The sequence below is a fragment of the Primulina huaijiensis genome, chromosome 5 (genome assembly GCF_012295235.1).
Source record: "Primulina huaijiensis isolate GDHJ02 chromosome 5, ASM1229523v2, whole genome shotgun sequence".
Lineage (NCBI taxonomy): Eukaryota > Viridiplantae > Streptophyta > Magnoliopsida > Lamiales > Gesneriaceae > Primulina > Primulina huaijiensis.
In genome coordinates, this window is record NC_133310.1 from 10,147,638 (window position 1) to 10,173,957 (window position 26,320).

A 26,320-nucleotide genomic window follows, 5' to 3' on the forward strand; every position below is an offset into this window, starting at 1 on the left:
TTTTATCTTAGAGACGCTCGATAATTATTTGGGTGACAAGTCCATTGGACTCGACGTGAGTTACTCCGTGACAGTCCCATCATGGGAGGAGTTATCAGCTACTAGCGTGGTCAGAAATATCGATCTTGAACTCCATGGCCACCTAGTTTACGCTGATTTGATAGTGTTGCCAATGCCAGAGTTTGATATTATCTTAGGGATAGACTGGCTGATTAAGAACATAGTTCTAATTGACTTTCAGAAAAGATCAGTGTTGGTAAGACCGTTGGGCATAGAGCGATTTCTTTTTGAGCCAGACAGGTGGAGAAGTTTCCCTCGCATGATCTCTTGCATTCAGGCACAGAGACTTATTAATATGGGGTGTCAGGCATTCTTGGCCAGTATTATTTCAACACCTGACGCACCAATCCTGTCGTAATCTGATGTACCAGTTGTCGGAGATTTTCATGACGTTTTCCCAGACGACGTCTCAGGCCTCCACCAGAGAGAGAGTTGAGTTTGCCATTGACCTTGTGCCAGGCACTGTACCGTTTGGCTCTAGCAGAGATGCTAGAGCTCAAAAAGCAAATTCAGGAGCTCCTAAACAAAGAATTTATCCGCCCTGGTTTCTCACCATGAGGCGTACCAGTGCTCTTCGTAAAGAAGAAAGATAGAAGCATGAGGTTGTGTATCGATTACTGAGAGTTGAACAAGGTAACGATTAAGAACAAATACCCATTACCAAATATCGAAGACTTACTCGATCAGTTGTAGGGAGATACAGTGTTCTCTAAGATAGATCTACGTTCTGGGTATAATCAACTGAAGGTAAAGGATGCAGATGTTCATAAGATAGTATTCAGAACTAGATATGGGCACTACGAGTTCTTAGTGATGCTATTTGGATTGACGAATGCTCCAGTGATATTTATGGACCTAATGAATCGAGCATTTTAACCCTACCTAGATCAGTTTGTCATAGTATTCATTGACTACATTCTTATTTACTCGAAGAGACATGAGGAACACAGTCAGCATTTGGGCACAGTTTTGCAAGTCTTGCATAGTTTCAAGTTGTTTGCAAAATTCAGTAAGTGTGAATTCTGGTTAGAGAAAGTAGCATTTTTGGGACATATCATATCTAGCGGTGGCATTGAGGTGGATCCAGCTAATGTGGCCGCAGTAAAAGAATGAATTGAGCCGAAGAACGCGTCAGAAATCCGTAGTTTCCTAGGCTTGGCAGGCTACTACAGGAAATTTATTTAGGGGTTTTCCTCGATTGCAGTGCCACTCTCTTCATTGACAAAGAAAAATGTTAAATTTGTATGAAGTGAAGAATGTCAGATGAGCTTCGATACTTTGAAGCAAGCTCTTATCACAGCGCCAGTTTTAGCCATGCCATCAGGGCAAGGCAATTTTGTGTTATACACAGATGCTTCTAAGCTCGGTTTAGATGCAGTATTGATGAAGCATGGTCGGGTTATAGAATATGCTTCCAGACAGTTGAAAGTAAATGTGAAGAACTACCTGACTAATGACCTCGAGTTAGCTGTCGTTTTCTTTGCGTTGAGATATGGAGACACTATTTGTACGGCGAGAAATGCCAGATATTCACTGATCACAAGAGTCTCAAATACTTCTTCACGCAGAAAGAGCTGAATATTAGACAAAGATGGTGATTGGAGTTAGTGAAAGACTAAGATTGCGAAATTAGCTTCCTTCCGGGGAAAGCTAATTTTATGGCAAATGCTTTGAGCAGGAAAGTAGCAGTCGTAGCACAGCTGTCAGCATAGAGATCTCTTGAGTCAGAGATTCAGAGGTTTGGCCTAGAAGTTTACCCTAAGGGCAGAGCTCACAAGTTGTCTAATCTGAAAGTCCAGTCTTCTTTGCTAGACCGAGTCCGTATAGGTCAGCCTGCAGATGAACGGTTACATAAATGGAGACTAAAGGATGAAGGCAAGGGCAGTGTACTCTACACAGTGTCCGATTGGATTGTTAGATACAGAGGAAGGATTTGGGTGCCTAGCGTTGATTTGATCAAAGAGGATATTTTGACAGAGGCACATACTTCTCCATTTTCCATCCATCCAAGGGGTACCAAGATGTACAAGGACTTACAGATGCTGTATTGGTGGCCAGGGATGAAGCTGGATACCCGCCGATTTGTATCTGAATACCTCACTTGTCAACAAGTGAAAGCAGAACATCAGAGGCCAGTAGAGATGCTTAAGCCGCTCCCTAGTCCCAAGTGGAAATGGAAGAATATCACCATGGATTTCGTTGTTGGTTTGCCGATGTCAGTCGGGGGATCTAATGTCATTTGGGTTATAGTGGATCGACTTACTAAATCGGCACACTTCTTACCCGTGAAGACAAATTTCTCCATGACTCAGTATGCAGAGCTCTATATTCGGGATATAGTCCGATTGCATGGGATCCCAGTTTCTATTGTGTCTGGCAGGGACCCGAGATTCACATCGTCCTTTTGGAAGAGTTTACATGTAGCCATGGGGACGAAGTTGCTATTCAGTACGGCATTCCATCCTCTGACAGATGGCTAGTCTGAGCGAGTGATTCAGATTTTGGAAGATTTGTTGCGAGCATGTGTGATCTATTTCCATGGGAATTGGGAATCAAAGCTATCTCTAGTGGAGTTCACCTAAAACAACAGTTTCCAATCATCGATAGGTATGGCTCCCTATGAAGCAATGTATGGAAGGAAGTGCAGATCGCTGATTCATTGGGATGAAGTAGGTGAGAGATCAGAACTTGGCCCAGAGATTGTTCAACAGACTGCAGATGTGGTGGTCAAGATCCGAGACAGGATGAAGAATGGCCAGAGTCGCCAAAAGAGTTATGCCGACAAGAGAAGAAGGGATCTCGAATTTGCGTAGGAGATCACGTATTCATGAAGATAGCACCTATGAAGGGGGTTATGAGGTTTGGGGAGAGAGGCAAGCTGAGTCCGAGATTCATTGGGCCATTCGAAATTCTTGACAGAGTTGGGACACTTGTTTATCCTGTAGCTCTACCGCCGAATCTTGCTGGAGTACACAATGTGTTCCACGTTTCGATGCTGAGGAAGTACATGGAAAATCCTTCGCATGTTTTGAGTTATGAACCTTTGCAGCTTGCTCCAGACCTGTCATATGAAGAAAGACCTGTCCGAATTCTAGACAGACAAGAGCGGAGACTTCGGAACAAAGTGACCAAGTTGGTCAAAGTCCAGTGACTGAACCAATCAGTGGAGGAGGCCACTTGGGAGGCCGAAGCAGATATGAGAAGTCGCTACCTAGACTTGTTTTGTAAGATTTAATTTCGAGGACGAAATATATTTAAGTGGGAGATGAATTGTAGAGCCCAAAATCAGTACACGTAAATCCATGCATTTATTTAATTGTTAAATTACTTATTTAATTTTTAAAATGATTTTTTTTATTTTGCATGATTTATGATTTGCATTATTTTAAATTATTACATATTTATTTGATTCACGTTAAAATATTTTCTTGAGTTTTATGTTTCAGGCGAATATTCGATGCAGGATCGAGAAAATAGACCGGTGACGATTTGGGCGATTTAGGGATTTTAAATGATTTATGAAATTTTAAGCATTTTAAAGCATAATTCAATTTATTAGGTGAATTTAAGATTTTAAGTTTTTCCAAAAAAATTCTAACTTGGATAGTTGGATTTTAAATCTTGAAATTTATTTTATTAAATCTTTGAGTGGGGTTAAATAATTATATTAATATTATGTTATTACTAATTATTTGAATAAGTATATTTTTCTCCTAATTATCTCCCTAATCAACACACACACACACACCTACACGTTTTTTCACACACTCGGCACACACTCACACACACACCTCGTTTTATTTCTTTCTTTTTGAGAGGAAACTAGGGTTCTTAATTGAAACGTCCACTACTTACTTTGCTTAAAAAGTACTAGAAATTTTTTTTAAACTCTCATAGGATCGGCCTAATACATATACATGCATAAAATATTTTTGACACTATTTTTAAAATAAAACAACCAACTTATATTTGAAAATCAAAGGGAATAGTCAAAACATGAAATCGTCAAACGTTTTACCAAACTTAAAAAGCAATAATTTGAAAAGTATAGTACATACTATCACCTCTCAAAAACCTCTCAAAAGCATAAATAAATATTCGTAAAATCTTTAACATAAATCATAAACGTAAATCATAAGTGCGGAAAAATAGAAGTGCTGGTCCTCGGGTTATGTGCACCTTCAGCCCAGCAAGGTGAACTAGGGATGTAAACGAACCAAACCGTTTGTGAGCTATTCGAAACTCGATTCGATAAAAGTTCGTTTGAGCTCGTTTAATGAGGCTCGTTAAAATAAACAAACCAAACTCAAGCTTTAAAGTACTCGGCTCGTTAGCTCGTGAACATGTTCGTTGGTAAGTTCATTAGTAATCTTTTAGATGAAAAAATAATAGTTTTGATATTTGATTTATTGATTTTGCATATTATTTATGAAATATATAGAAAAATCTATTAAATTTATTTATTATAATAAATTTACAAATTTTAATAAGAATAATATATTTTTCTTTAAATATATAACTTATTTTTAATTAATTTAATGAAAATTTAAATGTATAATTCATATTTATTAAGCTTGTTTAGGCTCGATAAAGGCTTGAATAAGCTCGTGAGCCATGCATATATTCGTTAAATAAAGCTCGAGCTCGGCTCGATTATAAACGAACCAAGCTCAAACTTTCAAGAGTTCGGCTCGACTCTACTCGATTACATCCCTAAGGTGAACTATCAAGACCCCAAAAATCTTAATTATCAATATCACCTGCATCAATCACACCTAGTGAGTCTAAAGACTCAACACATCATAATCTTGATAACAACATAATATGTATACAGATAACATACAATAATGAAAAAAATTTGTACCTAAAATAGCATTTTCATAATAGTGCATAAACTTTAGACATAAACATTTTCATATCAACATATCTATATTCATATTCATCATAAACATATTCATATTCATATTCGTGTTCATTGAATTCAAATCGTTGATTGTGATTCGTATTCATATTCGTATTGGCCGATGGATCCATCTACATATAACCACAGTACTGGATTGCGGGGACATCAGCGACACTCTCACCCATCAACTGAGCTTTGGCCAACATATTAACATATCATCGTATTCGTATCTATGGAAATACGATCGTCGGGCTCCCACTGGGACCTTCACCCTCACGATATCTCCCACATATCATCGTATTAGTCACAATCCCTTCACATCCTTCAACATTTCGTATTTGTATCACTTGATAAAAACATGCATATAACATCGTTTTTCTTTTAAACCAAGCATGCAATATATCTTTTAAATGTCCATATTAAATAATAAAAATCCATAAACGTTTTAAATAATCATCTAAACATATAAAACAGCATTCAGAGCACTGCCATGACGTTTACTAATTTTCGGGTGTAAAATTATCGTTTTACGTGTAAAATTTCACGTTTTTGACTTTTTCTTAACTCCATTGACTCTAACATGTCCCAAATAATTATTCAATATTAAATTAATTTTTTCATAATTTTATTTAGCTTAAATACTAGACTTTTCAATTAATACTTAATTATTCGTTTTTAAGGTGTTTTAATCACGAATTAATTCAAACTTTAATATAAAATTTCCAAATTCAAAATTTAGACTTTTTATATTATTTTAGCCCTCGTGAACCATGACTCGACGCCCGTGAGCCATGTTTCGATTTAATTTTTAATTAGAAAACCCTAACCTCTCGAATCAACCCACCTCGAGCCATCTTGATTTTTCTTCGAGCCATGCTCGAACCATCCTGAACCAACTTCAAGCCAGACCCCCTATGGACCCTACTGGACCTTTAGCACCCCAAGAACCATACCCTATCCCCAACCGTAAGCCACAACCACCTCTGCAAGCTCGGCCGAGACTCCCTTCATGACAATGACTCTTCGAAACACGCCTAGGACCTAGCCAACCGAACCAGTGCTACTACTTAAATTATAATTCACCCAAGTGTAGGTTGTCTGCAAGTAATATATTTCGTAAGTACGAGTTCGATCCACAGAGAAGTTATTTTAAGTTTAAATTTATTAATTTATAGATTACAAAATGCAAGAACAAAGTTTACAAATTATAAATTTTGTCAAGGCTCGAGGATTTATTCTTGGTTTATGCAATATTGTTTAACTAAAAGTAAAACAAAGGAAACCACCATAAATAATGGTTCCAAGAAAATTAAATATTTAAACACACATATAATATAATATAATTAAATATTTAAACACACATCTAATATAATATAGTTCCCACTATAGAAAATACCGAATTCATCGATATTTTATACATGGTACCTATGATTATATATATAACTATATAAATGTATAACTGCATAAAGTAAATGTTAAATTAAATCATTATATTTCATTTAGAACAACCGGTAGAGCCACGCTATTGTCTAAATAAAATATATGATTTAATAAGTTAGTTGCGGGAAAGTAAAAGTTAGTTGCAAAAAGTAAAAGTTAGTTGCGATAAATTAAATGTTAGATGCGGAAAGTAAAAGTTAGTTGCGATAAATTAAATGTTAGATGCGGAAAGTAAAAGTTAGTTGCGATAAAGTAAATGTTAGATGCAGAAAGTAAAAGTTAGTTGCGATAAAGTAAATGTTAGATGCGGNATCATCTTCACCTTGACATAATAGATTTAGCTTTCCATGAGCTTACTTTTGATCAACACTAAAAACATCACTCATAATTGAGAAAATGAAAAATATATTGGAACTTAGAACTTTTATACACACTCACAATATATTTCACAATGAGATAGAATGATTCTCAAGCTAGCACAAGGCATCTATTTATAGGCCAAATGAGAGAAAGGGTCAAAAATTTTATTAATGCCATGTAGTTATAATAGTAGTCTTTGTCTCCTCCAATTTCAATTCCATGTCTATTCTTTTAATGCTTTGTTCCACGAAACATGTGAGGAATTGTCTTTAGATGAATTTGGCTACTTGGTTCACCTCATTTGGTTAAATATTGAAATAGTTATGATTTTTTTACTATATGATGGTCATGATGAAAATAAATTTGTCCTCCTTTTGATATTTTCACAATTTGATCATCTTAACGAACTTTTTAGGCAATCATGTCTTCTGCAAAGTTGTAAATAATTTCTTAAGAATTTCAAACATGTTTGAATCACCTCCATTTGAATTTTCTAGCTTGAGTTATCATTATTTTACCAACACGTAGAAAACTTGAAAATAAAACATATTTAGTAAGACATTTAAATATAAACAAACAATACTAAAATAACATAATTTTATAATTTTAATGAAACTTAAATTTTAAAATATAGTTTTTAACATATAATAAATTATTAATTTTAAGTTTCATCACACCCCCACACTATCTTATTACTAGTCCCTTAGTAATAAAATTTATCGGAAAATCACAACCTATATTCTTTATTCCTTTTATATATTCAAATATAGAAACATATTTTTTTAAAAAAATAAACTCATATACCGATTTATATATATATATTTTTTCATTTAATATAATAATATATAATTATATGTGCTTTTATTATTATTTTCACATAATATATAAAGTAACAATATATATATATTTTTAATTTCTAAATTTTTTTATGATAATATATTCAAAAAGATAAATCACACCACCAACCATAACATGTATAATATCGAGAATTTTTTTCAAAAGCCTCAACTCCATATTCTTTCAGGTCAAAATATTAATGAATAGCTGATTTACACTCATGGAGTTGGAATGAAAGCATCTAAATGTTCAATCATTTGAGTAATCGTTCATACACGTTGTCCATTTTCATTTCTTCTCCTATTGTTGGTCCAGTAAGACTGGCTAGGTAATCAGAATAATGCCTAAGACTTCACTTCCACCTGCATGCACAGCTTTTGTAACTTTTCCCATGAGACCAACTTCACCCCCACCATATACCAAATGAATCTTTTTTTTAGCAAGTGTTATTCCGAGCTTTTCTGCTACCTCTTCATAAATTGAATCTTTTCCTGCACTAAATCCACAAAATACACAAATATTTTTGATTTTACTTACCGTGGACGTCGACATGTTGAGAAATATGTTTTCTGCAATTGTTGAATCACAACATATGAATTTATAAGCGTAACATGCCAAAAGTCAATATTCGAACAGGAAATTATTATTATTAAAAGAAAATAAAAATGACATAAATTAAAACACATATATACAGCGTAGTCGTGATTGTGGCTCACATCTTCCTCTGATTTTACTTTCAGTAACGGCTTCAACGCCTTCTATGAGTCGAGGATATGCTTCCCATCTAATTTTCTTATAAATTGGCAATCAGGGTCTTTTAACATCAGATTCCCGAGACGAAATTGTATATATATATTTACTTATCTAAACAGATATGCGTTACTACAGTAGGATCTTTATAAGGCTGATTCCACCGTCCATATTGATATTCCTCATGTTGAAATTGACACCATAGTTTAAGAAGTTCATTTTGCACGTACCCACTAGAATGCATATCAAGAACCTGTTGAAAATTATCCAAAGGCTCTTTACTCAAACCATTCTTAATGAATAAAATTTTATCTTCTCTATTCATTGATGTCATTCCAATATTTTTGTATTGCCCTTTACAAGTCCACCTTGCACATTTATGACATCCACCTATACGCTTAGCTCTTCGCTTTTTGGCATATGTGCTTTTACCAAATCCTGGCATATGTCTTATTATTATTTCACTTGCTTCCCCAACCAATCGGACTTTTGCTTCAATTATCAAACGGATATCATTCGGTATGCCATATGACATCATCAACCTTAGTCGCTCACATCTAGCTTTAAAAATTTTTTTCAACTCATTATCAGGTAAACAAGCACAATATTTACGAAGATTCACAATACAAGCATCCATATTATTATTATTATTATTATATATTTTAATTATTTTAGGAAAACTGAAAAAACCGACTTAGATAGTCATGGAGTACCGTTATCCGCCACTTAACCAGGAAATGTACTAGAATCTGAAAAAACAAAATGAAAATATCAAACAACTATTGTGGATCATATGAATGCATAAAATCATCATTAAGAATTTCATTTTCTATAAAAGGCTTAAGTCTTTGCCCATTAACGTTAAACACGTCATTATTTTTAGGATTTTCAATATCAACAGCACCATGAGGATAAACAAATTTAACTATAAATGGTTCTGACCATCTCGATCTTAGTTTTCCTGGAAATAAATGCAACCGAGAATTATAAAGTAAAATTTTTTGTCCAATTTCAAATGATTTTCTCATAATATTTTTATCATGAAAGACTTTAGTTTTATCTTTATAAATCTTTGAATTTTCATATGCATCATTTCTTAATTCTTCAAGTTCATTTAATTACAATTTTCTTAATTTAGATGCATCATCTAAATTAATATTAAATGCTTTAATTGCCCAATAAGCTTTATGTTCAAGTTCAACCGGTAAATGACAATGCTTACAAAAAACTAACCAATTTGGTGACATCCTTAACGATGTCTTAAATGCAGTTCTATACACTACAACAATAAATAGCTATTGTGAAACTTTTTTTGTAGACACTTTTAATTAAATGTTGTTACAAATACTTATTAATGACACTTGTAAAAAATTAAAAATGGGTAAAATAAAAAAAACATATTAGATTAGTTAATCTGACATTTTTAATTGATATCATTTTTTATATGGAGGAAAACAATTTTTTTCCCACATCGTAAAAAATCATTAAAAAACTAAAATTTGTCACTATAAATAAATGTGGAAATATTTGGGTTGGATAAATATTGGATGAGGGAAAATAATTGTTTCCCTCCATATTAAAAATGACATCAATTAAAAATATCAAGATAACTAATCTAATATGTTTTTTTATTCACACATTTATTTTATCTATTTTTTCCTCCTCCAATATTTATCCAACCCAAATATTCTCACATTTGTTATTGTCACTATAAATAACATACACGACACTTTTAGTTGTCTTTATAAATGATTTTAACTGACATATAAATTTGTCATTATTACTATAATAACAAGGCATGTATAAATGTATTTAAAACATTAGTTTTCCTGAAATTTAAAATTGTCATTATATGAATAATTAGTAACATGTATGAAGTTGTCATTAACATCTTATAATGAAATTAAAAAATGTCAAGAAGTTTAAGACGACATTAGAATAGAGGACATTTGTTGGAGGTGTCAGTAAAACTTAAATGTCACTAAATATTGAATATGATGACATTTATGAATGTCACCATAAGCATTTATTCTTGTAGTGATATGCCCATAATGTATCAGTTAATCTTAAAGACCAATCTTTTCGATTTGGATTAACTGTTTTTTCTAAAATTTGTTTTATTTCTCTATTTGCAAGTTCTACTTGACCATTACTTTGAGGATGATATGGGGTAGAAACTTTATGTGTAATGTCATATTTTCTTAACAAAGAAGAAAATGATTTATTTATAAAATGGCTTCCGCCATCACTAATTATTGCTCTAGGTATTCCAAATAGGCTAAAAATATTTTATTTTAAAAATTTTATAACAATTTTATGATCATTAGTTCTACATGCAATTGCTTCAATCCATTTTGAAACATAATCAACAACGACTAAAATGTACGTATATCCAAAAGTTAATGGAAATGGACCCATAAAATCTATCCCCCAACTATCGAATATTTCAATAATTATGATTGGCTTTAAAGGCATCGTGTTTTGTTTTGAAATTGATTCCATCTTCTGACAGTTTTCACAAGATTTGCAAAATAAATGTATATCTTTGAATAAAGACGGCCAATAAAATCCACATTGTACGATTTTTGCAGCTGTTTTAATGGATAAAAAATGACCTCCACATGCTTCAGAATAACAAAATTTAATAACATTACTTACTTCATTGTCGGGTATGCATCGTCGAAAAATTTGGTCAGGACAATACTTAAACAAGTAAGTTTCATCCCAATAAAATTTTTTAACTTCTATCAAGAATTTATTCTTATCTTGTGAATTCCAATGAGAATGCATTTTATTTGTCACAATAAAATTTACAATGTTAGCAAACTAGGGCATAATAGTAGCATAAAAAAACTGATCATCTGGAAAATTTTCATTTATTGGTATTTCATTATAAGATGATTCAGTCATTATTCAAGATAAATGATCGGCTACGAAATTTTCTTTTCCTTTTTTATCTTTAATTATAATATCAAATTCTTGTAATAATAAAATCCACCGTATTAATCTTGGCTTTGCATCTTGTTTATTTGATAAATATCTTACGGCAGAATTGTCAGTGTAAACAATAGTAGTAGAACCAATTAAATAAGATCGAAACTTATCTAATGCAAATACTAGTGAAAGTAATTCTTTTTCAGTAGTTGAATAATTTATTTGGGTACTATTTAAGGTTCTACTAGCATAGAAGATTGCATACGGTTTTCCTTCTTTTCTTTGTCCTAACACAGCTCCTATAGCATAATCACTTGCATCACACATTAATTCAAATGATAAAGACCAATCTGGAAGTTGTAAAATAGGTGATGTAATTAAAAGATTAATTATTTTTTTAAAATAATTTTCACATTTTTGAGTCCATTCAAATTGGGTATCTTTTGTTAAAAGATTCGAAATTGGTTTAGATATTATGCTGTAATTTTTTATAAACCTTCTATAAAAACCTGCATGACCCAAGAATGATCGAACTTCTTTGGCCGTTTTTAGTGATGTTAAATTAGCAATAACATCAACTTTGGCTTTATTAACTTCAATTCCTTTTTCAGATATCACATGACCTAACACAATCCCAGATTTAACTATATAATGACATTTTTCCCAATTTAAAACCAGATTTTTTTCTTCACATCGTTTTAATACTTTTTCTAGGTTTTTAAGACAATTTTTAAATGAGTTTCCAAAAACAGTTATGTCATCCATAAAAACTTCTACAAATTCTTCAATCATATCACTGAAAATACTTAACATGCATCTTTGAAAAGTAGTCGGAGCATTACATAAACCAAATGACATTCTTTTAATTGCAAAAGTTCCGAAAAGACAAGTGAAAGTAGTTTTTCTTTATATTTTAATTATATAGGTATTTGATAATACCCCGAACACCCATCAAGAAAACAGTAATAAGAAGTTTCTGCTACTTTTTCTAGAATTTGATCTAAAAATGGTAGTGGGAAATGATCTTTTCTAGTTGCATCATTGATATCTGTCGCAGTACCTTCTCAGACACAGACTCTCCAATCTCTCATCCAACTTGTCAAAAGCGGGACATAAAGATTGAATTCAGACTTCTTGCAGATATCGTTGCAAAAGGATTGCTCGCCAAAGCTGGAGCTTATGATAAAATCACCCTGTAAAAATTTCTTGTTATGGCTACTATCTCCTCCAAATTACGAGTAAACTAGTCTGACGTTCTTTTTAAGATATTGGTGGCCATGATTAACAAAGAAAATCAATCGCAAGGTTTTGCGCTTCATATATGTCATATGCTGATTCATGTCGGGGTTCAACCGGTTGATATGATAGATGTTGGCAAAACTAAACTCTTCACCTGGGTGTCGGTTGAAAAGTTCATCAAAAAAAATCGGCCGATAGATGAAGTGTTGGTCTCAATCGTGACGGAAGCCGGGGAAGAATTTGTGAAACAAAAAAATCAGCAAAAATCGGTTCGACCTCCAAGGCAACTAAAAGGAAGCAGGTTCTAAAGACCAGCTGTGATGAAGAATCCACAGATAACGTTCCGGTTGCTCAGGTCTTTAAGAAAAAGAAAACTGCACAACAGGCTAAGATCAAGCTGGTCAAGCATCTTTCGGCTCCATTAGTTCCTGTCCCAATTCCTGCCATCGCAATCACTAAGCTGAAGGGAATTCAAATTGCAGTACCAGAAATTCAGTTATCTTATTCTGAAATTCCAATCAATCTATCCTCAGATAAGGGCAAACAGTTCATGATTGAAAATTCACCGCAAAACAATGCAGTTAATACAGCCATAGTACTCGCAAGCGAGCGTGTAAATGAGGCTGTCCAAAAAAAGATCAAGATGTTTGATAAATGGGTTCAATATCGGACGGCTGTAACTTTTGATTCGCTACTTAAATCCGGAAAAATAAAAGCAGCCGCTAAGCTTGAACGGTCCATTTTGGAATGGGCAGAAACGGCTGATATTCAAACCGTCCTTCGTCGACGAGACTTTTCTGGAACTTCAAATGAAGGAAAGCACTCTCCGAATCATTATTCAGCTTAAGAGGCAAAATTTTGATCCTGTAAGTCCTACTGCCATAGATGATTCTGAAGTAATATCTCAACTTGAGATGGACGCTTTGGTACTTGCTATGAGCGTCGCTCAAATGCGTCAGGATCTCAACCTTCCAGCCACTGCAGAACAGGGCAAGTTTGATTCTCTGATGGAAATTAATGAAGATCTGGATTCAGCACAGCTTCAAGCCATCCCTACCAAAAAGGATTCTTCATCTCTTTCTCCTGGTACAAGTACTAAACCTTTTTCACCATTATTTTCTGTGCCAGCTCAATCATGTGATGAAGAAACTAACTACTATTCCTCATTCTGAAGAAATCACACCTGAAGCATTTCCAAGTGCTGAAACACAGAGTCACCAGATTGCCACCGATATTCCATCCGAGTCTCCTACGATCTCTGCCATGGAAAAGTCTACTCAACTGCCTCCACTTGATCTTTCAGCAGATCAAACTGTCTCGGTTGATGAGGCAGAAACGTTTTTATCTGATTTTGATAAAGCTGTGACTTTTCAAGATCAAACAATCTCTCCAACGGTCTCTTCCACTAACAATGATCCAACAGCTCATTCAGAACAGCTGTTGTCCTCTACCAAGGAAGTAGAGGAAACCGAGCCGATCATGTCTTCATTGCTTGCCCACTCTCATCCATCTAGTCTTACAGCAATAAAACCTAAGGAACAAATTGTAATTGGCACCAAAACCTCTGACTCTCCGGATGATATTGATAAAATCAATGCGAGCTTTACCGCTGAACTCCATGAGCCCGATTATTCAAAATCTACTGGTAAGCTCTCCTCCTCTCAATTTGTTACGTTCACAGACAAGTCTTTATCCGAAGAAGGACAACATGCAGAAGAAGCAGCTCTAGAAGAGAGTCGTCAACAACAGATTTTGAATCAGTTGATCACCATGGATAAATCCATTTTGGCTCTCACTCAAAAACAATTTGATCTCAAGGAAGATTTTCGACCACTCAAGACTACTCTCCGCAATGATCTTTCCACCATGGAATCAAGTTTTTCTCTCAAGCAAGCAAAACATAATTCTGCACATCTTGAACTATGCCTTAGTCTGTAATGCCCATGGGTTGTTCCCGATCCAACTGGCGGGAGTCGGTTATCCCATGGCCCATTACTCAATGACTCATCCAGCCCAGGCACTGGAGTTTGTTCCTCCCCAGACTCGAACCTAAGATCTCCTGGACATATAGATACTTAGCACAAGTCTGGTACCAATTGTAAGCCATGCATAATTTCTAGTATTTAAATTAAAATGATTTTTATTGCATGAGTATTTAAATTCTTTTCTTTAAATTTATTTATTTTACGTAATATTTTAATTGTAACCTTTTCAGTTAAATAAGTGAGGCCGGACTGGAGATGGAATATTGAGATAAGTTAATAAAGACTTATTTAAGAAGTGGTAATTTAGCATGTTAGTAAATATAATTTAAAAAGTTGACATGGATGCAAGTTATTGAATTCCTTGGCATTTTAATTAATTTTTTTAAAGCATTAAATGCATGTTTGTTTCATTAAATTGTATTTAATTATTTTTATGCATTTTATGCATAATTCATGCATGATAGGATTTAATTCATGAAATTTTAAAAGTTCACGCATTAGGGTTTCTAGGTGCATTTCACGTTCAATCGAGGATTGGAGACCGGAGAATTATCAGAAAAACTATTTTTATTACATGATTAATTTTTATTAATTAGTTTAAGATGTTTTTAAGTGTATTTTTCAAAAATAGGATTTATTGGATATTTTTACCCGCGTGATTTTTATTTTTAACGTTACGCAAAATTTATCGAATCGGAGGACTTTTTAAGGGTTCGGGTAATATTTTAAAAAAATCTTTCCAACACGAAATATTTTACGGGAGTGTATTTAGATTTATTGGGCCTACTTTTAAGCTTTTTTGGGCCTAAAATTCTTCTTAGCTTTTAACTAAACATTCTATGGCCCATTAACTAATTTTTTTATTATATAATTAAGCACCTAAGTGTCATTAACCTAAACCTAAAACTCTCACCAGCCGACACCCTCCCCCAGCTGCACTTTTCTCTCGGTTTCCTCACCAGCAAGTTCAAGAAATTCTCGGCCACTACAATTCTTGCATATTATAATTCTTCCGGCGCTCCTCTTTTCTTCCTCCTCACGCTTTGCATCATCAGGCACGCATTGTACCTTCGTTTTTTTTCATCACATACGTTGATGTTACTGCTGTGTATACTTGTGTGCATGAAATATTTCGATCCATACAAGAACATGCAAGGTTTTGGGTTTTCTTTGTTACTCTTGCGTTTTTCGGTTGCTCACGTTTATCTTGTGTGTTGTGCAAAGGGCTGCCACATTCAAGATGTTAAGGGGCTGTGTAAAAATGGTTTAGGTGCTGTCACGTAGGCTGGGACTGCGATCTGTCCTTGTTGGTGAGAATGGTCGGCGGCTTGAGGTTTAGGTGGTGTCCTTGGTAGCCGAGAGTGAAGGGTGATGGGTTCAAGAGAGGTGGACGTTCCAGCGGTGCGAGAACCCTTCCTGACTTTGGACCAGACCCTGGTGGGCTGAGTTATGGTCTGGAATGGTGCAAACACAGCTGGGCGTGGTGGTGTGCTCGATCGAGTGAAGGGGAAGGCGAGGAGTGTGATGCTCGCGCCAGAATGCGTGCGCGCTAGGGTGTGCTTGGGGTTGGGGGCCGTGAGTTTATATGTCCAGGAAGATGTCAAGGTGGGGCTTGGAGTGGTTGAGGAGTGAATGGTCTTGTTAGGTGCAAGCTAGGGTCGAATTTTGGAGTATTAATTGCATTAGGGTCCAAGTTTGTCACTTGTGCAATTCCAGCAGCTTTCAAGGGGGTGACCGAGGAGCTTAGAAGTCTGGTTTTTAAGATTTTAGGACCATTATAGTGTTTTTTTAAAATATGATAAAAAGTGGGAGAAATTTGGTTAAGTTTTGAGTCAATTAGGTTTAAAACCGAGACCCCAGTCCGAGTTTTAAAACGCATCGGTTAAGTTTTGAAACGGGATCGAGTTTACGTCTAGGAATGCTTATAAAAATGATTTGGGACATTTTAAGGAGTTTGGTAAGCTTCCGGTCATTTTTAGAGGTCCAGGGATGAAACAATAATTTTCGGGTTTCCAAGGAAAAAAAAATGGTCATTTTGCACACGGGATGAGATTTTGGTCCTAGCAGCGCCCTGAGCACAAATCATGATATTTTTAAATTTTTATTGTAATGCCCATGGGCTTTTCCCGATCCAACTAGCGGGAGTCGGTTATCCCATGGCCCATTACAATAAAAAATTTTCAAGTACGTATTTTGAGGCCTCTACAGTTGGTATCAGAGCCGACCTCTCCTAATACGGTGTGGGTTCGGGGACGAACCAAGCGGAAGCTGGTGGGCATGTGAGGCCCGGGGCCGAAGAGGGCGGGGGGTGATCGCCGGTGCCATGAGGTTGGACGGACAATGAGCGGATCCTGACAGGCTTCTAGGCGGAGGGAACATGAATGAACCGATCTTACACCGGAAAGAGAGGAATTCCGAGACTGTTCAATGTAATGGACTGTACAGTTGAGAGGGCTTAAAAGATTTGATATGTACTACTCATACCACGAAGGTGCATCTTCTTTTCGGTAGCTCATAACATAAGAACTCCAAAGTTAAGCGTGCTTGACTTGGGGCAATTTTGGGATGGGTGACCTCCTGGAAAGTTTCCTACGGCGCGTGTGAGTGAGGACATAAGCACGCTGGAAAGACTCGCCTTGGTATAGTGAGGACAGTCGTCGAATCTGGGGCGTTACATGGTCTATCAGGGCAAATAGCCCGTCTTCAAACAAAGTTTGAACAACGCCTCGATGCTCAAGGAGCTCAGCTTGCCGAAATCATGGAATTTTTTGTTCATGGTGATGTCAAAAAGGGGGAAAGAGAGCGTCAAAAGGCAATATAAAAAGCAGAAATATCTGTTATGAAGAAATTACATAAATTAAAAGAAATGGGAGATGAGGCGAAAAGCAGTGGATAAAAGTAAAAGGTTCATAGAAACTTTTCTTGCAAATTTTCAAAATACACCTGGTTACTATGTTCATTGTAATTTCATTCACTTAATGAAATACAATATTTTCGATCATATATATCTTCGTATAGCCATACAGCTAGGTTTTGTCATCAACAAAAAGGGGGAAATTGTTGAAAAATTATTATTCCCAAGAATTTTTGTGTATGACCAAAACTAACTAGCTCGAAATCAGCTGCGGTTTGTTTATAAGATTTGCATCACTTCGACTGCTTCAAATCTCAAAGGAGTTTAAACCGCTTACTTCAAGACCGATAGCAGATTGAACTTGAAACTTAATGTAGCTCAGAACCGGATCATTAAAGAGAACTATTTATTGCTCAAAGACAGTCTCTGACCGGCCTAATACATTCAAAGTATTACACCGCCTTGAAGTCTACGCATACTTACATCAGTTCCAAGATTGATCTACATTCAATTATTTTTTCCAGAAAGAGGAAGACCAAGCATAGACTTAAAGCTCTGTTGCCCAAAACAGTTTCCTTAAAAGGAACTCCTGATGAAAAGCGACTCAGAACGATGCTGTGCAAAAGGAACATTAAATGTGTTTATCAAAGATCATTTAATGCTCAACATATCGACAGCAACACGTCTGTACAGAGAATCAGGTTAACGTTGTTATGTCCTTTCCGACCGTGAAGGAAATCGTGTATATTAACGGAAGAGTTTGCTGGCAGAACTCCCTCTCGATTCTCAGCTGCAACATTACAACTCGCTTGCATATTCCAAAAGATCTGAGAGCGCTCTTAAAAGTTCATATACTCCATCGCTCAATCAGCACGCACAGAAAGAGAAATTTATCTGATCATCTAAGGATCATTTACGTGCTACTAACTCAAGACCATTTATTCATATCATTAACCCTTTGGTTATTTGATTCAACTTTGATATCTGGTGAACTAAGCGTTCTTAAATATCCAGAAGTGTAAAGTGATCACTAAGAGTTCCAAAACAGGCAGTGTGATAAGTCCTGATTGGAGCGGGCTGTTGCAAGAAGTTTGTAAAGCCAAAGTCTTTTAGTGGAATCCTTTCTAAGGAGGAAGAAGGGGTGACGTAGGAGTATTCATTCTCCGAACATCCATAACAAACCTATGTCACTTTAATTTTCGCAATCATTTATCTGTCTAGTCTCTATTAATTTTTTAAGCCTGATATCGTGTTTTAAGTTGCATTGAAGATTGTGAACCGTTTTCCGCACTTAATAGTGGTTCACATTCTCAACCATTTGAGAAGACGTTTTCAACCGCCTAACAATGGTTGAAATCACACTCGTACACGAGAAAATTTGAAAGTGTTCATTCACCCCCTCCTCCTCTCTAAACTCTTTCTCGATCCTAACAGTATAAAAATGAATTATTTGTTGTTATCAATTTACATCAAATACTTGATACCATTGAAGTGGTTATATAATTATATTATATATTTCATTTAGACGATAACGTGGCTCTGCCGGTTGTTCTAAATAAAATATTATGATTTAATACTAACATCTAACAATCTGACATTTATTTTATCGCAACTAACTTTTACTTTCTGCATCTAACATTTATTTTATCGAAACTAACTTTTACTTTCTGCAACTAACTTTTACTTTCCCGCAACTAACTATTAAATCAATATATTTCATTTAGGCAATAGCGTGGCTCTGCCAATTGTTCTAAATGAAATATAATGATTTAATTTAACATTTACTTTATGCAATTATATATTTATATAATTATATATATAATCATAGGTACCATATATAAAATATCGGTGAATTCGTTTTTTTCTATAGTGGGAACTATATTATATTAGGTGTGTGTTTAAATATTTAATTTTCTTGGAACCATTATTTATGGTGGTTTCCTTTGTTTTTCTTTTAGTTAAACAATATTACATAAACAAAGAATAAATCCTCGAACCTTGACAAAATTTATAATTTGTAAACTTCATTCTTGCATTTTGTAATCTATAAATTAATAAATTTAAACTTAAAAGAACCTCTCTGTGGATCAATCTCGTACTGACGAAATATATTACTTGCAGATAACCTACACTTGGGTGAATTATAATTTAAGTAGTAGCACCAAGACCCAAAAAAAACATGAGCAACAGCCTATCCATGAAACAACCCCCATTAGGTATGTTATGATATTTATACGCTTCTCACGACTTCACGCCTAAACCAATGCGAACCGGACCTAAACCAAACCCTAGAATATACCCTTAGGCATCCCATGCGACCCTGGTCCAGCCCAGACCCGCCGCACATTCCTCCAACAAGCCAAAACAGTGACAGCCCCTCCTTGAGGCCCCATCTGTGCAGCTTTTGTGTTTCTAGTTCTAGCGCTTTCTCCAGCCAACCAAGACTTGAACCAACTCAACTAGGCTCATCCTAGGACCCTTAGAGACTGCATAAACTATAGCCAAGAGCCCCAACCTATCCCCTGAATGAAACCACATGGCCGAGGACCTACAACACCTAAATGTACCCCAACATGCACAGCTGTAGTGTTCTAGTTCCAGCACTTTTCCTGGCCATAAAAAGCGTGAACCCCCACCACAAGACTCATCCTAGGACCCTAAGACATGCCCCAAACCATAGCCAAGAGCCCTGAACAAGTCATACGTTGAACAACAAGATCCAACACCTACAGCCCCTACATGCACCCCAATCTTGTGCAGCTGTGGTTTTCTAGTTCCAGCCTTCTACCCAGCCAACCAACACACGAACCACCCTATCTAGGCTCACCTTAGGATCTTTAGAGACTGCCTAAACCATAGCCTAGAGTTCTGGTCCAGACCCTGCACAGAAACGAACAACAAAACCTAAACAACCCATAAGACTCGAAAAAAAAACAACATGTGTTGTCCCTTTTCCTATGCGCAACCAGACCTTTCTAAACCCTATCCAGCCCATACCAAGCTCCTAACATGACCCTAATTCATGGCCATACACAGCAGTAGCAGACCCAGGGATCCCACTGAAGCCTTCGATCAAGAATTCCCAAGAAAACCTGAGTCATGCACTAGAATTTTCATAAACGGTTTCACACGGTGTTTTAATGATGTCCGTCGCTAATATTTTCATTAAAATAAAAAAATTATTTTAATAATTTAATAAATCTAAAAAAATACTTATAATCTGACTATGCTAACAATATTCATGATTTTAACTAACATTCAAAAATTTAAAAAAACTAAAGTGAAAAAATTTACCCTAAATCGAAACTAAAATCGTTTAAGAGAGAAAAATTTTAAGTGTTGTGAAGTGGTGTAGAGAAAATGGACTGAGAATGCGGATATTTATAGACAATTTACGACGATTTTTGGTTAAACCATCGCTATTAGCGACGGGAATATCATCTAACCGTCGCAAATTTAAAAATCGTCCCTCATTTTAGCGAAGGTTTTTATTAAACTGTCGCTAATTTTAAATTAGCGACGGTTTTTATTATAACTTTCGCTAAACCAAAACTGTCGCTAAATTAGCGACAGTCTTAGAAAAACTGTTGTAAATTAAAACATGCGACGATTTTACTTAATACCATCGCTATATTTAGCGAAGGAGTAAAAACAGTCGTTAAATTTAGCGACAGTTTTAATTTAAACCGTCGTTAATTTTATAAATCGTCGCTAATTTAACTCATATATCCCGATCGAATCTGCAATCATTGGTATATCGAGAGTTGTATATGAATTCGATAACGAATCTTTGAGTAATAATAGTGACATGGTATGTGCAACCGAAGAATGACCTTTCCAAAATGCACATGTCTTACTTTAGCCATAGATTCCTTGCTCTATTAACTCATCAGATCACATAGGATATCTTCGCTTGTAGGCAAACGGTGAATCCCCGACTACAATGTATTTTCTTCTACATATTTCAAAAATACACCAAACCTCACCACCTGACGAACCTCAATGGAGTCGGTAAACGGATCAACGTGCATGCTATTCGTAGAGTGAAACGTCCACTACTTTTTAACTTTAAAATCCTACTAATTTTTTTATATAAAATTCGAAACATTCATACCAAATTGACTCAACATTTACAAACCTTAAATACATAAAAATTTATAAATCGTCAACCACCAAAATTATACGTCAACATTTAAAAATAATCCAAATTTGAATTTAAAAATAAACAATAAATCTCTAAATAGAAAATTCTCAAAAAATTTAACTTTAAATACTAAATAAGTGCGCAAAATCAATGTCCCTCGGGAGTGTATTGGCGGACTCGATCTACTCAAACGTCAGCGCCTTCCTCTATCTCATCCTCACCTGCAACCATCCAAACCTAGTGAGATTAATGACTCAGCATGTTCTAACCATGAGTAACAAATAATACGTATACAGGCACACACATAAAAATCGTACTTTTATTTAAATAGCTAGCATAAATTTGTAAGCATAAATAAATCATTAAATCATAAAGTTTCCCTACTCGTAAAACGTCAACCAACCTAAACTAACATTATTTCAAAAATAAAATTAACTCTAACATCCTCTCAAAAACCTCTCAAAATCATCATAAGTCATAAAAATCTTTAAGTAATCATAGATCATAAACTTAGTTTTATTTGTGGAAAACTAGCGACGGTCTTCGGGTTGTGTGCACCTTCAGCCCATCAAGATTGTAGGATCGTGAGCTGGGCACCAGATGTGCTTCAAACACAATATTCTCCAAGAGCTGCAATAGCTCGTGTTCTAAGAATGTTTACACCGATGAATTAAATCGAGTTTGATTAAGAATTAAGCAGAAAACATTCGAAGTAATCCTTCGTTAAGAAAAACTGATAAATTTTATATGTTGTGTAACTGAATAATTGAAATTAGGGGAATCAATTGTGGCACATATCAGTTCAATTATGGTGACAACTGAACTAACGAATGCATTAACTGATCAAATCAGTTGAAAACAAAAGTTAAACAGTTAAAGGACACATGATATGTTTATGGATGTTCGGAGACTTCAACTGCTCTTACGTCACCCCTTCTACCTCCTCGGGTAGGATACACAAGAATACTTTTGTTTATACAATACTTTGTACAAGTCCACGCAGCTTAGGACTCACCCACTACCTAACTGAACTCTTAGACTAGACTGAAGGCAGCACCTTCCAACAACACTTGTTTAACGTCTGTGTGTCAAAGACTACATACACAAGTTTAATGTCTTTGTGCAAGACTGTATTTTGGGTGGTGGTGTGTTGTGTGTGTGAGAACTGAACAATGAACACTACAAGAAAGTGTTCTCACACACTGAGGGAATTGTGTTTCTAATCTAAGCTGATAACACGATGAAATGTTCCTTCTGGGAAAATTGCTTCTAGTAAGCAGATATGTAATAAGCGTGCCCTTTCTCTCTGTTTCTTCACACACTTGTTCTTGTTCTTCTGCTTATTGGTCTTCAATGATCTTCAATTTATAGGCGAGAAACTGATCGTACAGTGACACTCAATGCTTGTATCCGTTGCAGCTTGAACGTTTTCTTTGAAATTTGTGTCTCGACTTTTCCGACAACCTTCTGGAACATTTTGGCTTTAAGCTTTGCTGCAACGTCCATTATTGTACTATCAATAGTACATATGCTTTATATCCTTGTGCGTAGCTGGAATCCACTTAGATAAGCTTGTATTTATCTACAACTGATTGATCCCTAACTGATGCTCTTAACTGATCATCTGAACTGATCTTCAGTTGGGTTTGTGAAATAAGTTGACTTGTCAGTTGAACTGATTTCACTCTTTCAGTTGAACTGATCAGCTCATCTCTTCATTAGTTGAGTTTTTCATCAGTTGGCCGGGGTTCTGAAATTCTCCTGCTGAACCACCTATCAGCTGGTCCATCAGTTGAACTTTTCTTTGATATGTCAGTTGAGCTGATTGAGTTTGGGCAATCAGCTGGCACTTTCAGTTGCGTCTCGATAGCTTCAGTTTTTTGACTGATCAGTTCGAAGCCTGATCAGTTCCAGATTCCTGCGTAATAAAATAAATCATTAGAAACTAAATAGAAAGTTTTGTTAACATCAAAATCAAGATTGCGAACATGAAATGTTACAACAAAGATCAACCATCAAGACCTCCATTAACATCAATCTCATGATCACCTGGATCGATCATACCTAGTGACTCTATTGACTCAGCAAACCTTAACCATGATAACAAGTAGTACATATACATTCACAAGCAACACTGAAAATACTTTTAATAAAATAGCTTTTCATGAACATAAACTTTAACATTTTCCTTTCAATATATCATATCATATTTCCTTTCATCATATACGCATACATTTCCATTTTCATTGAATTCAGATACTCAATTGTGACTTTCGTAATAGCTGAAGGTCGATGGATCCATCTACGTATTACCATGGTACCGAGCGGCCGGGATATCAGCGACACTCTCACCCATAAACTGAGCCCTAGCCTTACATATTATCGTATCATCATATCGTCGTATTAGTCACAATCTATTCACTTCCTTCAACGTTTCATATTTCCACCACTTATAAAAATTCATGCGTATATAAATCACTTTTTCCTTTTAAACCAAGCATGCAACATATCTTTTAGCATTAACGTTTCATCATAAAATTCCATAAACATTTTAACCCATATTATAGCATTCAGGACACTGCCAGGACGTCTAATATTTTCCAGTGTAAAATGATCGTTTTGCTCCAGAAACTCTAACTTTCCCAATTTATCCTTAGACATTAAAACGACAACCCAAATCCATCCAAACTTAACATATGACCTTAAAATACACCCATAAATATTTCTTAGTCGTAAATTTATGTTTCTCGACTAATTTCTCAATTCGTTTTTAAACTTAGACGTACATCCCGGTTTTGACTCGTATTGACTCGAAACTTAACCAAACTTGAACCATAGCTTAATAAAACCTAAATAAACCATATACAACCCAATGCCATCCCATTAAAGCCTTTGAACACCCTATGACGGCTATTGAATCCTTGCCCATATTTTCCCTAGTTCTTATGGCCATGCAAGCTTCGACCCTAGCCCTTGAGCAACCCGACCACATCCTAGACCTCCCTCCTAATACCACGAACAACCCCATTAGGTCCCTGTTAGATCAGCCCCTATGGCCCATGCACGTAAAAGTGCATGGTGCGCCCTAAACCTCACGGTCGCGGCTAGGAAGAGTCCTAGGCGTGCACCGTCTCTCTTCCTATCCTCCCAGCCCTGCGTGGACCACCTTGGCTCGAGGCTAGGACCCTCACAAGCCCAGCCATTCGCTTGGACGGAATCCTGTGCGGCCTTCCTTCTTAAGTCGCCCAACCCGAGCCCGAGCCCGAGCCCTAACCATCTTTAAACCCTAGAGCCGTGCAACCCGTGGCTCCCCATGATCCAACCTTGAATCGTGACCCTCAAGGCCCTTAAAAAAATCTGAATTCGACCTTTTTTACGTTCCTATCATGGTATCTCCCTTGGTGCTATATTAACATAAGTTTGAATCATAAAATCATGTGTTTTTGACATAGCAAGGAAATAAAACGAAAATAAATACAAGCACATTTTTTTTCATTAAAACATACATTAAACACATAATATGATGTGATAGATAAGGAAAAAGAGATTAAGGCGTGCCTTTACGTTTTTTACGCATGAAATTAACTTGGCGATGTAAGGAATGATGGCAGAGAGGAGGCCCTTGCTGAATTTTTTCAAAAACCGTGACCTTCCCTAAAGACGTGAGGTGTGTGGCGTGTGGTGTGGCTGATGAGGAGTCCTAGTATTGTTTTAAGGTTGTGGGCATGTGAATTATGGGGTTTGGGGGTAGGGTTTAGGCCCTTTTATTTTAGTTTAAATGAATTGTGTAAGCTTAGGCCCATTAACCAAGTAAACCCATTAAGATCAATAGTTAATATTTAAAATATTTTGTTTAGGAAAATTTGTGAAAATATTAGTCGAGTTCTCAAAACGTACCTATATTTGTCAAAAATTTGATTGTCGGTTAAAAATATGACTCGGCGAATAAAAACACCTCAAAACACCACCATTTCGAAAATTTCATTTAAAATACACCACACATTAAATAATTTTAAACAATTATTTAATAAAATATTTTCTCTCATACGGTCCCCGGTCTCTGTTCCTCGATCGCGTCTCAAATAACCTTTAAAACACAGTTTTATGCATTCATGTAGAAAGGTACGTTTTAAACAAACAAACATGCATATCATAATTAATTTCAGGCAACTAAAACAATTAATTAGTTATTTTTCATTTTCTCTAGATTTCCATGCATTTGGATTACGTTATCGTATTTTGGACCTTACCATTGCACATGGGAACGGGCACTAGGCCTCGTCGTAAGTGGAAATACAATCTTCGAGCTCCCTCTAGGGCCTTCTCTCGTAAACGGGATCCCTCTAGGCCTTCTCCCTCACAATATTGCCAATCATATTATATCATATCATGTTTTTTCACATTAAATTCACATCATTCAAAATATTTTGTTTTCTTTTTATTCATAAAATATTGTGTCCTTCAAAATTCGTAATATAGCATTTTTCCAGTAAAAATCATATAGCTTTAGCATATATCGTAAAATATCATATTTTGATCATAAATATTTTAAAATATTATTTAACATGTATTATTATTATTTGGGACACTGCCAAGCCTTTCGTACTACCCGAGACGAAAAATGATCATTTTACCCTGGACTAAAAAATTCTCGATTTTGACTTTTTCTTACATTTATTGACTCGGGCCTATCCCATAGTATCATATAAGCTTAAATTTGACTTATAATATTTTTTTAGATGTAAACCCGAGTCTTTCGATTTAATAACTTAATGACTAAATCATGAAACGTTTTTATCCCTAATAAATTCAAA